Here is an 18322-nt window from a genome sequence, read left to right as displayed (position 1 = left end):
CCAACTTACAAATCTGACTTTTTCTTGTATTTTTCATCTTGTAATCAGCAGGTACTAATGAGCCTCCGCAAATGATTATTCGCACCCATTGGCACTTTCTATTACACTTGAGTCTTGCAACATCCACAAATAAACAAGCAATGCAACACAAACAGAAGCTCCAACGTATGTTCAATACAACCAGATAATGGATGAGGATCGGAGGAGCTATGATCTCTGGGAAAGATTAATCGCGTGCCAGCTGTTTGTTTGTGCGAGCGGAGAGGAGAGGGCGGTGTCTTTAAAAGTCTCTGTGGGCTTTTTCAGAGTATTTTATTGATGTGTGCTTTTCTTTATCTAGCTCTAAATCAGACAGACTGCTGGATAATCAATACAGATAGAGAGTGTTAAAACTCACCCTGTGTGCTTGTGCAAATCTTTAGAAAAGAAAAAAAATCTCCCTAATTTCTGCTCCTTATCTATCCTCACAGACAGCCATCAGTGTCACTTTTTTAAAGGTGGATGAGCCTGATAGTTTGCTAGTTTTAACAGGATTGTTATCACCGCTGTGTTGCATCCTTCATTGACTTTATGAGCTTTGATGCAGGATGTATATGAAATTGTTGCAGTTTACATTTTATGCTTTTTGTCTTAACATTCACCGTTGTTCCCAAGTTGGCGTTAGACATTTTTTTCCTTTAGGATATTGAAATAAAGCCAAGATACAAATGTATTATTAAGCAGTGCCTGACCTTTAAATCCTGTTTCCTTTATTGAGCAAAGATGTATTCAAGTACATTTTCTCTGTTATTTTCTTTTGTTCACTTTTGTTGAGAACAACCTGGCCACTTCCTCCAAAAAAACTAATGGATGTTATAAACTGCCAGATTTAATTATTCACTCCAGACTGGAAATGCAAGAAACAATCCAGAAACACTGAGAACAAGAGCAGCCATGACCTAACTGACCCACTTTCTGAGGCACAAATGTACACTGTAAATCCATGGGTTTTGAGTTTGTTTTGATATAAAATGTTGGTGGATGGAGTATGTAATCCTAACTTCAGTGTTATTTTGGAATTGTTATGCTTTAGCTACACACTGTCTGTGTTAATGATAGGGCTGAACGATAAAGAAAAAAATACAATCATGCTATAATTTCTCTCACAGTGGATAGTATAGTGATGCAGTGGTTAGCACTGTTGTCTTATAGCAAGAGGGTCCTGAGTTTGATCACAGCACCGACTGAAGGAGGGGCTATTCTATTTAGAGTTTTGTGCATTCTCCATATGCCTCATATGCTATGTAGTGCTTCTTCCCACTATCCAAACACATGCACCGTAAGAGGTCTTAATGTAATCACCAAACATTGCCCCTAGATGTGAATGGGTGTTTGTCACTATACATGTAAGTGCTGTGATGAACCAACAACATATCTAAGGTGTACCCTGCCTTCACCAGATGTCAGCTGAGAATAAACAAAGATGTGATATTGGTAAGAATATTATCGGAGCCCAGACTAGTGAATTTGCTTGAAGCAGTGCAGGTTTACAGCATTTTATTAAAACATAAGATGGAATCTACATGTAAACAAAGCCAAAACATTAATGTGACAAGTACCATACCCTTCTACAACAAATCAAGTGACATCTGAGACAAATGTGAGTCTGTTCTTGACACTTTTGCCAGAACTAATGTGCTGACAGTTGTATATCTTAACTCGAACTGAGAATGCACTGGCAATTGTACAGCCCAGAAGTTTGCAGCCCTGCTGTCAGACAACATTAACTGTACTGAGCTTCAATATTTTCGACATAGTACTGAGGTTGAACTGCCTGCAATGCTGTTAATTCTATGCCATAAGAGCATAAGACGCAGGCCTTCATGTACCTTACCGTTACTGTGAGTGAAAGAAGATGCAGATTGAAATAATAGAGAAGACCACGGTTGGAACTGTGCATACAGTATGTCATGCATGTGCATTGTATACACACCAGAAAATAAATCCTTTGCTGTCTTTGAGCTGCAAAGCCAAACGGAGGTGACACTAATCTGAGTGAGGTAGCACTAAGCGAGGCAGAGAAGGGGGATGAAGTGACCTGAGTGGTTTAGACAAGCACTTTTGTTCCTTTTTCTCTTTCTTTTTGTACAAAGCTAACACACATACACAAAAGACACACATTCGTGCAATCTTTTATCAGTTTGCCTGCCGCTGAGCTGTCTCAGTGACAGGGGAGGTCATTGGGATGAATGCCTCCTATTATTCGACATGTGCTCAGATCCTGGTTTTAAGGTCAAAAGGTTAAACATCCAATCAGCCCAAAGCATCGCTAAAACCCTATGAAGCCAAGATTCATTATAAGTATTCGTGAAAATCGATAGTTAATCAATGAAAGCACAGTTTCCACATGGTGGCACAAAGAATGATTCAGATAAAATCAGACAGAGAAACAGCATATGTCTTCATTTAAGACTGACTTATAGGAGTTTGTGAATAGCAAAATTTAGGGCTGTAGTAATTAAAAATGTGCCTGAGTTCAGTAGGTATAAATTTGTGTCTGATGGCTGAGTAAAAATGCTGACTAAAGTCTGCATGTTTCTCCTCCTTTAGCCATGACAGACTAAAAACCTACGCTTGATGGGATGTAGACGGATAGATGGGAATAATGAAAAACGTGTCCATCTGTGAAATCTAGTTAGTGTCATAATCAGCTTATAAAATTGTGGGTTTCCATATACTCGCTGCACTGAGCTACATCTCCTATCAGTGGCACACACTGGCTCATGTATGCTGTAATATCACTCATATTTGTCCTGTTGTAAAACAAACATTATTGATTTAACCCTAATACTCAGCAGTGTATTCTGTCACACTAACCCCACTTCCCACCAAAGTTAAGCTAGTGCTAGGTTTGGGCTGGTGCTAATGCTGGTTCGGAGTTGGTACAACAAGTAAATGTTTTAATGGTGCAATACAGAAGATTCAAGTGGACTCATGACCTTTTGTGAAGTTTGTGTTGGAGTCTGTTTTGTGCTCGGAGCCAATTTTTTTTGTCAACATTAGTCCATTATCTATGTTACTGACATTCAAGACAAGAGCCACAGAACACTGATTTCTATGTGCAGGACTTAGGGTAAGATATTCTATGAAAATCCTTCAGTTCACAGTTCTTCAGTGCCACATTTCTGCTGTTCTACAGCTGCAACAGAAGACAATGCATAATACAGACCCCAATACAAACTTTACATGAGTATATGAGTATGTACAGGTCTTCCATATATACTGATCAGACTTTAAAAATGTGGCCACTGACAAACCAATCAGTAAGGATGTTGATTATCTCATTCAAGTGGTACCTGTAAGTGGGCAGGATGGGGTAAAGATCTGAGCCAGTTTGAAGAGGACCAACTTGTGATGGCAGAATAACTGTGTCAGAGCATCTCCAAAACTTCACTGTAAAAATCAAAATCTTACCAAGTGTATTTTTCTTATTTCTAGGCAAAATATCTCATCATACTTAAAACTGGCAGATTTTTTTTTTTGGCTTAATTCAAGCCAAAATAATCTGCCAATAGAACAAGAGAAAATTATGTTGGTAAGATTTCTTGAAATAAGATTTTCAAGATCTATTGTCTAAAAATAACTTCTTATATCTCACTTATAAGTTACTCTTTAGGTGTTTATGTCTTATTTTAAGTGTCATGAGATATTTTGAGTAGAAATGAGAAAAATACACTTGGTAAGATTTTGATTTTTGCAGTGTACAGGTCTTGTTGGGTGTTCCACATGTACAGGGGTTAGTACCTATAAATGGTCTAATAAAGGGCAACCAGATCTCAGTTAATATCAAGCATCTGAGGGGTGTTTTGGACAAGCAATTCTGATTCATGTGCAGGTCCCTCGTCACCCTTTAGAAGGCTTAAAGGATCTGCTGCTAATGTCTTGCTAACAGATACCACAGCACACCTTCACAGATCTTGAGTCCTAATCTTCAGCCAGGGCTGTTTTGGCAGCAAAAGGAGGACCTACACAATATTAGCCAGGTGGTAATAATATTATGACTAATGAGTGTAGGTCCTTTAAGGTTGGTACTGGTTGCTTTTCCTTTGCATAGAGAGAGTAATGCAATGTGTATATCTGTACATTTTGGTAGTTGAGGTGGCTGGGCAAGCTTAGGAACAGTTTCTGGTATGAATAATACAAATGTTGAGTGCAACATTCGACACAAGTATGTGAGAAAGGAATGTGTTAGCTTTGGTAATGTAGCAAACAAACTAAGTAACCATAACTGTTATGTTATTATATGTGACATACGGTTTTAGTGTAGGGTGACAATATAAAAGAGTCTCTTTAACAGACCACTGCTGCTTCAGTGTCATAAGTACAGTAGCTCTTTCTCCTGTTTTCTTTGGGTTAAAGTAGAGCACTACAATACTATGTACAGCTTTGTTTTATTTTATTTAATTTTTCTGCTTTTTTTTTTTTTTTTTTAATGGCGATCACAGCATTTTAGTGGGTCTTGTTGGCTACAATAATCCTGCCCCCTGCCACCCACTGATGTAAGCTGCTTCTTGCTTGTTTCTAAACCAGTAACGTGTTGGTACCACTGTGGATCCAGTTTTCCAGGCCAATAGCTGTTTCTTTGGCTGCCAAAACAAAAACAGCAGGTTTGAGATTAGGCAACGGCTCCAAAGTGGCACTGAAATCCCTTTAATGGATAAAGGGTATAAGTGTATTTATGCACAACTTGTGAATTCTGTCTTCATCTTTTGAAGATGTGACATTTTCAAGTGTTTAGATTAGTATTGATAATCACATTTCTTTTAAAATAGTGTTGCTTCTTTACATCCACATATACATGAATCTTGTACATGCTGCTTTGACTACATTTCAAGCCTGTTTTTGTCTCGATGTGGTTCATGTCTGACCTCCTGAACATCTGTGTCTTTCCACCTGTTTGTCTTTTTCTCAGTCTCCAGCCCTGACGTGAAGGATTAGAATATACTGTTCTGGAATCAGCTTGTCAGCTTGCCAGCCGCTGATAAGCACACACAGGATCGATTAGATCTGCCTTTAATCTATTCAACTTTTCCAGGCGAATGGAAAAAATGCTTAGTATGGGAGATGTGAGGTTGGTGATATGGTGACTTTGGGAAGACGTGCCCAGAGGGCAAATGTATTGTAAGCCACATTTTCAAGCATAGGATCATATTAAATATGCATTTTTACAAGTCCTCTTTAACAACCTGCTGTGGGCAAATACAAGCTAAACAGTTTCTGAATAACAGTTTCTCAATTAACCATGAAGGACAGAGAGAATCACTGGGAGATATAGGCAGAAACATATAGACTGAGAGAGGACAAAACAGCAAAGCCACAAAACAAGCAGTGTAATATGATGAAAGAACAAATGAATGAAAGTGATGGAGTTAAAGCTCTGGGAAAACAGCATGCTTCCCCATGCTTCACTCTCACTTGCAGCGTATCTCTCTGAAAGCAGCAGAGCCAGTTTAACAGAATGCTAAACAGCCGAGAAGCGCCTGATGTGTCAATGCCAATTCATAAGCCTTTTGATTCCACACACACAGAGGAAAAAAGACGGACAGAACGCACCTTTAGCTCATTACCGGTGATAGATACGATGGAGGGGTTGCTTTTCTGCCCAGTAACACAGATCTGTGTAAATGAGAGAGAAGAGAGAATATACATTTAAAATTGACATTTATGCGAGAAGAAAAAGTTCAAATGCATTAAAGTACAAATTAGCTATCATATAATTAGATTCCATGATGGTACAAGTTGTGCATTTAATTTTTACAGGAGTGATATAAAAAGAGAGTCTGAGGGTTTTTTTTGCTGGAATACTACAACCCAAAAACCTGGAGGAAAACACAGAAGTCAAAGAAATCAAAGCCAAACAAATCCTAATGACGAAGTCTGACTTTCTGAGGAGGAGTATGATAGAAAAACTGAAAAAATGAATAAATAAATAAACTTAACAACTTTGCAACTTAACAAATAACCCCACTGTAACCTTTTCTGCATGTATTTGTCTGATAAGGCATTTTCCAGAGAACCTTAAATTCACTAAATAACTTGATCAACAAGACAGCAGCAGGCTAACAGTGTTGCAGCAGAGATACTGCAGAGATGTGGGACTTTTAGACCACATTACTGTCTTCTCATATTCACTGCATTTCACAATCAGTACACTACAGTTATGCATGGCTGGACAAGCCTAAATATATATGAAGATAGTTATTTCATGAGTCAACTATACCAGCACCGGCCACTGGCATATGATAGGGTTATGACTGTTAAAACTTTTATCATAGAGCCTGAAGGATGAGATGTATGGAAAGTGAACAGTCAGACCAGAACCTGCACCAGCACAGAGTTTACTGTCATGCTCCTGATTGATCACACTTTTATATCACACCCTGAAATATGTAAATAAATAAATACATACATACATACATACATACATACATACATACATACATACACACATACATTTAGTGGAAAGCAGATGTTTCCATGTTTTAGCTTAATGAGCTAAGAAACACATTTTCAAAAATTAAATAATTAACATAGTACCAGCAAGGAGAACCAGAAAGAAAAAATGTTCTATGCAACATAGTAGTGAAGGAAATAACACTTAAAGGTGTGATATTTTGCTTTTTTAGATGGAATTATGCATTTTAAAACATTTTCCTGTAAATGCTATGCTTGGGTCTGAATTCTTCATTAATTAAACTCCACAGGTCTATCTTCAACCCTATTTCTGACTAATGACAGGAGAAAGGTCGTTTTGAGCCCTGGCCCTTTAAATGCAAATGAGCCCCCCCCCCCCCAGGTTGTTGGCTTTGCTGCTCTGTCCTGTTCAGCCACTAGAGTTTGCTAATACAACCAACAACTGAACATTTTAGGTAATCGACTCGGAATTTGGACATATTTTCAGTATGGACTACAACCATTGCTGCAGACAAACAATTATAGCGTACTCTGAAAAATGTTTGTCCGAAGTCTTGGCCTTATATGTGCAAATGTTGTGACATAACTAGTTATAAAACGTAACAAATTAAAGAAGGATTTAAAATGGGTTGTAGAAATCCACTTGATTTTTGCCAAAATGAATAGAAAGATAGTTTTGCAGCACCTGGGGGGTTCACATACAAACTTTATGAACTATTATGGTCCCCAAATACACAAATAAATGTACCAAAGACTAATAAAAGTGAGTTGAGCAAAATATGACCCCTTTAAAGCTATAGAGCAGATCCTGTTTTTTTCTCACCACACATTAGTATCATGTCTTATCCCTTACATGACACAAACTTGAGTAGGGGTTTCGATACTTTGTGGGACCATGTCGACTACTGCAATGCTGTTATCAGACACACAGCTTGTGAACATGTGAGACAGGCATACACGTGGGGCCCCAGACCTTTAGCTGCCCCCCCCCCCCCCCCCCCCGCCCACACACACACACACACACACACACACACAAGGGTTGACAAACATGTACTGACCGCAGGGACTGCTCTCTGCCAGGAACAAGCAATTGGGAATTTGCAATGACATCTCAGTAAGAAACTTTTCACCCTCCATGCCATTCAACTTGAATAATTCCTGAAAACATTCCTGATGTTTGAAGGAAAACATAGAGGAGTTTTCACTTAGGAGGAGAAAAAAATGAAGACAGAAAAAAGAGGATAAAGAAAAACAACCTGATAATGACAATTAAGGCTAAGTAGTTGTGAAGGCACTTGAATGACTCTGACTAATGCCAGAGCCCTTTCACATGTCTGAGTGTCCCAGAATGCCCCCCCCGGTAATTTGCAGGGACATCTCAGTAGGATGCCTCCCTAAAGAGGCCCTGTGTCATTCAACATGCATGACTGCTGTAATGTTCTTGAAGCTGAAGTAAATGAATGAAAGTGGAGCACAGTTATCCATCAGGAAGCGACAAAAGCAGAGCAGATAATGACGAATAAGTGTACCAATAGCCAAATGCTGTTATTTCATCTAACCTTAAATAATGGGTGAAGCACTTCAAGAAGTTCAGTTAATTTTATTGGTCACACATTATACAGTTTTCGTTTAAAGTTATTTACGATGTTTCATTGTTCATGGCTTTATTCTGATTGGTCAGTGATGGCTTTATAACTGTGGTATTTTTTTTTTAAGCACACGTAATTCAAAAATCATTATCTTCCCCTTACAGTATTACTTCTATACTATACAGTGAGCCAGTCATTATGGTGAAATTAACCTTGACAGGGTGACGCAGGTCTTGAAAGGTCCATTATCTCTAAATATTTTTGTGAAGAACAACTTCTTCATTTTCAATGGTCTTTTGACCTGAAGTAATAATGCATAATTTTTTTGTTTTTGTTTTTTTTTATTGTTCTTCACACTCAAAATGCCTTTTTGATGTTGAAAACTAGACAACTATGAATATTTTAAGTAATTAAATAAATAAACCTGATGTATAACATAAGATAATTGTGATGGGTGTTCATTGGAGGTTTGATGGTAAAACAGGAAGTGGCAGCAACATGTCACAGTGATATGTCTTGAAATCAGAATCATCAGGTATGTCTGCACATGCCTGTAGGACTGTTAGTGTTCTGTGCAAAAACTGGACCACAATAAGTTGTAAAGAGTAAAACTGATCATTTAAAGCCCTGCCTTCACGCATCTGTTAGTGCTCCCAGTTCAACTGCTGTGTTTGACTGCTGAAATGAACAGGATGTGCTCTCACCTCCGTTAGTAACTACCAGTGACAAACCCTTGAACGCGCTACTTAACCCTGGACAGTCCCGGCGGGGCGGCTCGGGGGCCTGTACTGAGGCTGAGTGGGCGTGCAGAGCAGCTCCCCAGCTGGAGCATGAAGCAGGCTGCAACTGAAAATGTGCAATTTGCTCAGGCCCTGATCTAATGAAGAGTAATAAACAGGAGAAACCAGTGGAGAATGTGTTTCCTTACATCTAGTGATTACGTGGGTGGGTTGCATTACCGAAGAGATGACGAAAATTCATGGCGAGGGGGAGTCATTTATAACATTTTAAGGCTTCACATCAAAAGGCCAAATATTACCTTTATCTTCTGCATCACATCTCTTTCATCTTTATACATTTGCAGCTGCATATCACATAGCTCTGAGGACTGAAAATCTGCTTTAATTAACCCTTCCTCTGTTTTTTTATTTCCAAGTGCTTTTGTCAAGTGCTTAAAACAAACCCGGGACTCATACATTTGCAGGATTTCTTAATGGTTTAATTGACAATTAGCTTCTAAGTACAAGGGGGGAAACAAACAAATATAAGTGTGTACCTGTTTTGGCCTCCTATATAATTCAGTGTAATGAAAAATAGAGCATTTCCTGTGATCATGTGCATTTGTAGTAGTTAACATTAACAACTATTCTCTCTGGGATCTACACAGAGACAAACAAGACACACAAACATTATGCAATATCTAGTTCATGTCATATTAGTGTCACAAAAACACATGTAACAAAATGTTCAGACATTTCATTATTAGCAATAATCAATAATAAATCAATACACTATCTAGTTGATGCACATATTAGTAGCAGGTCACAACAAGCCTAACAACAACTTCATCAAAATAAGTAAGATTATTAGTAGATTTGGCTGAAATTCTCAAAAAGTACTCTCCACTTCTGTTTATACCAGGATATAAAACATGGAGCACATTGCAATGCAAATTCACCAGCTATTTGTTATTCATTTAAACTAAAGATGAATTGCAAGATAAATTTAAATGTATTGCATCTTTAGACCTGGCAAAAATAACAGTGCCTTTGAAAATATTAAATCTCTGCATTTCTCTCTGTTGAGTGATGGTGTTTGAATGGCATGTAGGAAACTGTTTACCAACATTACATTCTGTTCCAAAAATATAAGAAGTTACTCCACAAATACACACCTCCTTCAGCACCACAGTAAAAAAAAAAAAAGTTATTATTATTCAGTGTTGGTGATATTCCTGTGGCGTAACACCAATCATTGTTGTGCTATGATTATGCTATGGCAGGTCGTCCTGTTTCGCATGCATAGAACAAAGGCTTCGCTCACAATATCCAAAGCAAAAGGCAAAAAAAAAGTGGATTTTTAGGTGAGTATGTATCACAAAATCTGCTGACGAAGCAAATGTCATGATGCGGAGAATTGGCTCTAACCACAACATGGATATTTAAACAAGATGTGCTTTTTGGATCTCAGGGTTAATAGCCTTCGTTTGACACGGTCAATGATGCTGTGAAATTATACAGTACATCAGTATTGTGCTATTATTTGCTCCTAAATCTTCCTGTTTTGTATGCAAAGTCCATTGAGTTCATTCCAACCAGAAAATGACAGCTCGTTATGTGAGGGAAAATGGATTTTACTATGTTGCGGTATTGCAAAGAGGGCGTGAGACAATACTGTTAATACTATAAAGCACTGCCTGAACTGGTTCTCGTGTGAAATGTGCAATGTCTGAATAAAGGTGTATTGATTGCTAGCTCACTGCCAACAACTATACATGTTTCACTGCATGCACACCAGCTCTCCGACAGCGATAATACTGTGAATTGATTTATTTTTGATGAATAGCATTTGTGAAGGATTTTGCTCGCACTAAACACAGAGAGCGGCTCTAAGATTGTAAAGCTTTGAACCCATGAACTTGTGATAAGTACATTTTCTAGTATGATAAATCTCAAACAATAAATGTTATGATGTCTTCTCTGTGTGCTTCCATAATGGGATTGTGGAGTGCAGAGAGCGCCAGCTTAATTGCTAGACTAAAGTATTCTGCAAATTAGACATATGTCTATGTTTTTAGCAGGATTTTTTTTTTTTTTTTTTTTCCATTTGTGTTTCTCTGACATTACATTCATATATAACTGTTTAAAGGTTCAATATGTACGATCTGAGTTTGCCCATTTAGTGGTTTATGTTGCTGTGGGTTTTCATTAGAAAGTAGCTCAGTCTATTTCTAAGCTAACGGCTGTCTTGGTTGCCTACAACCATGACAACAGTCCATGCACAGATTTCTAAGTTGAAGACTGAGGTTGTTTTTGTTTTTCCCATAAAACTCTTTTACTACTGTTCACTTGAAAAAGATATGGAGTTGGTTAACGTCAGCATAGGACCAACACACAAGCAAATGAGAATCGTACATATCAAACCTTTAAATACTTTTATAATTAGTCTTAGCCAGTTGCATCATTTGGTTAGAGTAACTGAAAGATAAATATGTTGTGACTTAATACAGAAAAACAGGACCAATGGCCCTGTAGCACACTGGCATGTTCTATCAAGAATCAATAACAATGTCGAATGTGTGAGGTTGTCAGGTTCTGCTATGTTAGAGTCCTGTGGAGATCAGGAGATCAATCTCCCAAAACAAGTGGGTGATACTTTCACTTGGGGATAACTCAGCAAATTAAATGAAAGTCCATATATGACTCCCTATCAGTGTTCAACAGTAAATATAATGATATTTCTAACCATTTCCATTTTATAAGCCATCCAAATATGCCCCATTATAAGAAAAGGCAAATTTTTAATGCTTCAAAAACTCATCAAAAATTCAAAAAATCTCAATTTCTGAAAACTGTGAATAGTATTTGTAGACATTGTCCTGAGGAAGCTACATATAAAATTTGAAATGAATCCAACCAGCAGTTTCATCAGAGAAGATGTTTGAGTAAATTGCCAGCGAAGACAACAACAAAGATGACGACAACAATGAAGAAAATGCCAGACACAGTGCCATTACAATAGCTCATGACCTATCAGCCGGTGAGCTAAAAAGTCTGTAAGCTGTGACAAAGACTGACTCACTATGTATGTTAATTACAATTACTGAATAATATAATGTATAATTCATCTGGTTGCTGATTGGATGAAAATCTAAGGTCTAAATTTTGAGTGTTTCAGTACTCACTAGCATTAAAAAATAGTGTTACCTCTAATAACTCTAACATCACCAAGTGGTTCCCAGCACGGAACACACTCGCTTTCATAACCTAACCAAATTGCTTTTATTGCCTAAATTTACAACCTTCAGAGGTAGGACCACAACTTATGGTGGAAAGCCTAGATTTTTTATTCCTGTCTGTTGAGCCAAGGTAAAATGTAACTAGTGGGTCCTTAAATGGAAAATCCTGCAATGATTATATAAGTGGTTTCCAATCATGTATAAAGGCAGCATTTTTAGTGATTGAGTCTTCTCTAATGGGACAGTTCAGCACAGGTATCAGCTCTCTCTATACATAAAAACCCTTCACAGCCCTGTTTTACATCACTGACTCACAATGCACAGTGAGCATAAACATGCAAAACACTAGCAACTGTCATTTCATATTGCAAAAAATGGAACGTTTTTGTTGCATTGTGATATGTCATTGCATGGCTCCTGTTCTCTATTTCACAAAAGAATAAAATCAGGTATGAAATGACAGGAGCTACAGCTGGAAAAAACAAGGTCATTTAAGGATACCAGCGTGCAGACAGGCATCATCTCACAGCCCAGCAGCCCATTACTGCAGAAAATAATCACAGAGGCCCTTTCTTAAATTGTATGTGGGAAACCTACACAAACACACATGCATATTTTTCACACTAGCACATCTACGCATATCTGTATGCATGGAAAGAGACAGCTTAAATCAAGCCATGAGTGTTGTGTCTGTCATTAGCTAAAAGGCCTAAAGCTGGAGACAGACCAGAATAATTATTCTGATTATAGTTCTCGTGCTGAGCTCTATCCAAACACATAACACTCTCTTGGATTAAAATCCACTGTACCATTCTAGTATCTAAATCAAGATGAAGGATTTACTCCGTGATAACAGCCAATTTGAGTCTGAACGGTACCTGTAAAGCTGCTGAATGGAATGTATAATGTGAGTCCTATAAAGGTGAAGCCATTTGTCACAGACTCCTCACAGAGAGGCCGCTCTCTGGCTTTATAGGACAGTGTTCCAGATGACCTTTACACAGTCAAACTTAGAAACATCCAGAGGCGGTGAAGTTGTGTCTGACTCAAAGTTTGTGAAGCATTTTGGTCTCTGCTGACCCTCTTGTCATGAATGGGTGGTCACTAGGATGCACTTGTCAATCACTCCTTCCTCCTTTAAGTCTGGCAACTTTTTGGGTAGATTTCACATCATCTCCCTTGAGACAGTCACTGATTTTTCTCAGTGAATACATCTGTGACTCTGCCCTGACTGTGTTCAGTGATTGGATGGGACCAGTGACTCATTTAGTCAACCAATCAGCAGCCAGATAGACACATGAAGCAAGTTGTGAATGGGTTAACTTTATGATCACTGATTTAAAGATTTTTCACATAATTCAGAAGTTCAAATGAGTCTAATACTGCAATGAAGTGATGTCTTATACATACAGTTAGTGACGTCAACTTTTTTTGTGCAACTTTCTGAGCAGTCTTCAGCTAATTTTCATTGAATACAGAGTTGGTGTCATTGATAAAATCATCAAGTTTACAGATGGATCAACTAACATATTATGTTTAGGGTCATATACGCTTGTTATTTCATTTGAATGTGACATGCCATTACATGTATATTCCATTAAAGGAAATTCAGGGCTGAGGATTACACTTATATTTTTTATTTATGTTTACACGTGGTTTTGGTACTGCACCATTTGCACATTAATGCTAGGAGGCAACCCACAGTTTACATCAATAAACTATTGTTTAGTATCTAGTACACTTCAGAAACTCTCAGAGTTCAAGACATGAAATGCAAATGGATATTCAGGCAAGACACTTAAGGAACTACTTCATAGTATACTGAAATTCGCACCCTAGCTGAAACAGGCATGGATGGAGTGCAACTATACATTTCACGCTCTTTGCACAATTGCATTATGCACAATGTTCAGCCAATACATCAGTCCAGCCATAGTAAAACTGAATAAATATCAGATTTCACTTAGTAAACTGACTGTTGTAATCATTAGTTATAATACGTATAAGTGCATGGTTCGACATAATCCACAGTAGGCCTTGTCATTTTTAGATTAGAATGCAAAAATATGACTCACTGTATACCAGTTTTACTAGATAGAAAGCGAAAAAAGCTTGCTGGCAATGGCCATGTGGCGCAAATTAATAAATCACACCTTCATATATTCTCTCATAAGGTAAGAATCCTCCTAAGGTAAGCAAATAAATAAATTAGTAAATAAAAAGTTACATTACAAGCAGCTTGAAACACCTTTGATGTGAAAGTATGGGATCACATGCCAATGGCTGGTTGTTTATGTGAGTAATGCATGGATGTGAGATTGACACAGGCCTGTAACAGTGAACATGTGCTCATGAGTTTGATGCTGTCAGTGCCACTGTGGCGAAATGATGCAAGCAGAATGTGATAACGGCTTTGAGGATCAGCACAGTGAGCGCAGCTGGTAGCTGGACGCACACATACACAAAGACACACACTGGCAAAGACCGCTGGATCCCAGCTGTGTCAGTATTATCTGCCCGCCAGAATCTATTCACAGGTGCGCAGTCACATCCACCAACACACACTCGAAACACACACTCATACAGTCATGTTTGAAAGTATGAGTGAATACGAGCAGATGAAGTGTTACCATGTACTGATCCATGCACACGCTGCCAAAATTCCTGCCCATGTGACCCTCCCTCCCAACCCCCCCACCCCACTCACAGTCTCATTGGCAGGCATCACGGAAAAAAAAACTGGCATTCATTGCAGCCAGACCGGTGGGGTCAGGAAATTAGGAGACCTGCCTAAATCCGGCATCATTCTTTACAATAAACACCCACTGTATTTAATGTGCATCCTCTATCTACACTCTCTGAACTTATTTTAGTTTGCATTCCCTCCATATATTCTCCCATAAGGTAGGCATCCTCCTCTTCCTCTCACTCCCACTCCTCCTCCTCTTCCTCCTCCTCTCTCACCTTCCTCTCTGACTCATTGCTGAGTCGAAAATAAAACGTTTCACAAGAGATGCAGGTGCAAGTGGCGACCAGTTATTTTACAGCGGATTGGTTGGTAACTATAGGCCTATTTTTCATCCCCCAGCTCAGACATCCTGCTCCCACAATAGTGCTACTCCTACAACACTTGCTCTAGACAGCCGTGCATTTTTCCGCTTTCTCGTCTGAAAAAATATGAGGCTGCTTTTCTGTCAGAGGCTCTGAAATAGCTCTGTGTGGTTTGACATGCCTCAAAGATAAGAGTCAGTATTTTGTTTTCCTCCCATCTCAAGTGGTTCTAGCTGTAACTTTCTGTCTGCACTTAAGAGATGTTACATGTCAAATAGAGTTAGTGGAAAAGTCATGATTCCACAGCCATAAACATGTGTTGAACATACAGTCTTCCATGATAAAGAAACATATCTTAAAGACCTTTTTGTAGATTGTTTTCCAAAAGAGCATTCTTTCTTCCTTGAACACACAGTGTGAGATTTTCTACCACCAACAGTCTCTCAATTAAAACAATAAGAAATGCATAGTTTGATGATGTAGGGAAGTAGTGAAGGATCATGGGAAATTTCAACAGATGGTGATAATGACATCTATTCATATTGTATAATATTAGTCAAAGGAAGCAGCTATAAATAGCCTTAGTTAACATTATGTAAAGTGCTACAATTAACATTAGAGTTTAATTATCTAAAATTAGATAAGGGCTATTAGCATCACGTGCATATTACTTGACAGTTTGCACGTCAGCTGTCATTATAGTAACCTAGATGAGTATTGAAATATGAGGCTGTATTACTGCCGCTAAGTATTGTTCTGTGATACTATGTGTATTCATTTCAGGCTGTCAACTATTATTCATTGCAGTGTTAAAACACATTTACAGTGTAACTTCTAGGCTCACTAGAAAAAATCAAAATCTTACCAAGTGTATTTTTCTAATTTCTAGTCAAAATATCTCATCACACTTAAAATAAGACATAATCAGCTAAAAAGTAACTTATATGTGAGATATAAGAACTAATTTTTATTACCTCCGCCAGGAGGTATTGGGATCGCTTTGCTTTGTGTGTGTGTTTGTTTGTTTGCTAGCAAGATAACTCAAAAAGTTATGGACGGATTTTCATGAAATTTTCAGGAAATGTTGATACTGGCACAAGGAAGAAATGATTAAATTTTGGTGGTGATCGGGGGTGGGGGGGGGCCCATGAGGGGCCCCACTGATCGACCCTGGCGGAGGTCTGCCCTCTCCAAGTGCTTTTCTAGAAAAGACAGCGCAGACCTCCGCCAGGGCCAATCACTGGGGCCCCCCCGCAGGCCCCCCCCACCCCCGATCACCACTAAAATTTAATCATTTCTTCCTTGTGCCAGTATCAACGTTTACTGAAAATTTCATGAAAATCCGTCCATAACAAACAAACACAGAGGGGGGGCAGATCTGTCTTGGCAGAGGTCTGCGCTCTCCGAGTGCTTTTCTTGTTAGACAATAGATCTTGAAAATCTTATTTCAAGAACTCTTACCAAGATAATTTTCACTTGTTCCATTGGCAGATTTTTTTTTTGCTTGAATTAAACAAAAAAATCTTGAATTAAGCAGAAAAAAACTCTGCCAATGGAACAAATGAAAATGATCTTAGAAAGATTTCTTGAAATAAGATTTTCAAGATCTATTGTCTAAAAGTAAGTTCTTATATCTCACTGAAAAGTTACTCTTTAGGTGATTATGTCTTATTTTAAGTGTGGCGAGATACTTTGACTAGAAATGAGAAAAATACACTTGGTAAGATTTTGTTTTTTTCAGTGATTCGGGATCGTCACCCCCTGTAGATATTTAACATATAGCTATTGGGGAGTGACGAATAAATAACTTCCTTGCAGCCTACAGGTGGATGCTGGGGTGGTGCAGGGGTTTAAAGAGCCGGCAGCAGCGATGCAATACAGCAGTGGAACGTCAGAGGGATTGAATTGATGCACATTTTGAAACATTTGCATTTGAAATTTTTTATGGCTAGAGCAAGATTGTAAATATCCTGCTCACTCTTTTAACTAACAAAAAAAAAAAAAAAAAAAAAACACTTGCTTGAGGTCTTTTCTGAAAGAATTAATATACATAATGGGATATAGAAACACTTTTTTCTCCACAAAGCTCTGATGTCACAAATATTCAACTTGAATGACTGGTCAGCTGCCCCATCCTGGAATTTCTCCATAAAATGTTGAAACAGGGCTACTAGTAGCAAAGGTGCAAAGTCTCATCCATGAAACATAACAAACAAAAACGTCATGATCATTTTAGATGGAAAACAGCACCATAATGTTCTATTTATTGTAGACTACAGCACCACCTCATAGCCATGCTACATGTCCTAGTTTATTTGCTTCAAACTAGATTCCAGTTGAAATTTGCATTTTGCAATTTGCAACTTTTCAAAAGCTCACGTTATACTTAAGGAAAACACAACTTTTGATTGGCACCCATCAGTTCCATCAGACATTATTCTGTTTTTCCTGGCAATGGTGAGGAAACGAGGTTCATGAGGTTGGCATGACGACCAAAATAAAACAGACCATTACACTGAATAAAATGAAGCATCTCTTTAATGCAGGAAGTATTCCTCTGTTCTCCTTGTGCTTTCCTGTAGCTGTCTCTGGCTTTGTATGTATACAATGTGTGTTTACTGTCTCCTTCAACCTGCCCACGGGTTTATTTCCCCCCTCCGCTCACCCAAACTAGTCGAGGCAGATGGCCGCTTACCCCGGTTCTGTCCAAAGTTTCTTGTCATTAACAAGAAGTTTTTCCCTCCCCACCATCTTGACCTTACTAAAATGTCCTGAGTTTTCTCCTGATCTAGCACTCTCTAAATAAACTGATCTCTAACTGAACTCTCTGAAGAACATACAGTATTCCCTCTAAATCTTCACATTTACACTTCGGCTACATATGATAATTAATTAAAAAGAAGCTGTAGATTTGCATTTGTAACTGCGCAGTCCGATATAGATGTTACTCAAAGTGCTGAATGTGTGAACAGCAGGCATATGTGCAAGGTTAGAGTCTAACATGTTGACGCTGTATGCCTTTAAAAGAAGCCTTTCATCTCAATAACCTACTGTAGCTCCAAGGACTAAATTCACCCCATCCCCTTAAGAGCAACAACCTGAATAAAACTACAATCAAAATCCACAAAACCGCTCAAAGCTACAGTCTTTACTTTTCAATGCACCACCACATGGACCCCCTCATGTGCCCCCACCCTACTGCGTCTTTACAGACTGGAACTACATCCGCAAATGGACATCCATCAGTCCTGGTGCATCTACAGCTTGTCCG

The 18322-nt window shown here is 38.4% G+C and overlaps 1 protein-coding gene across 3 annotated transcripts in view; it reads right to left on the bottom strand.

Annotated features, from left to right (window-relative positions):
* The window catches only part of cdh11 (cadherin 11, type 2, OB-cadherin (osteoblast)), a 137001-nt gene that overhangs the window by 67753 nt on the left and 50926 nt on the right, over nucleotides 1–18322 (bottom strand). For 2 of the 3 annotated variants that reach the window (XM_030156096.1, XM_030156095.1), the window contains one exon: nucleotides 5593–5655. The exons of the other annotated variant lie outside the window; for it this stretch is intronic. The gene's annotated coding sequence lies outside the window, so the exon portion shown is untranslated. The remainder of the gene's footprint in view (nucleotides 1–5592; nucleotides 5656–18322) is intronic. 3 annotated transcript variants of the gene reach the window in all.

This window comes from Sphaeramia orbicularis, chromosome 15, assembly GCF_902148855.1.
Source record: "Sphaeramia orbicularis chromosome 15, fSphaOr1.1, whole genome shotgun sequence".
Classification (NCBI taxonomy): domain Eukaryota; kingdom Metazoa; phylum Chordata; class Actinopteri; order Kurtiformes; family Apogonidae; genus Sphaeramia; species Sphaeramia orbicularis.
Note: the sequence above shows the minus strand (reverse complement) of the source record. Positions and strands in the feature narration are given on the sequence as shown.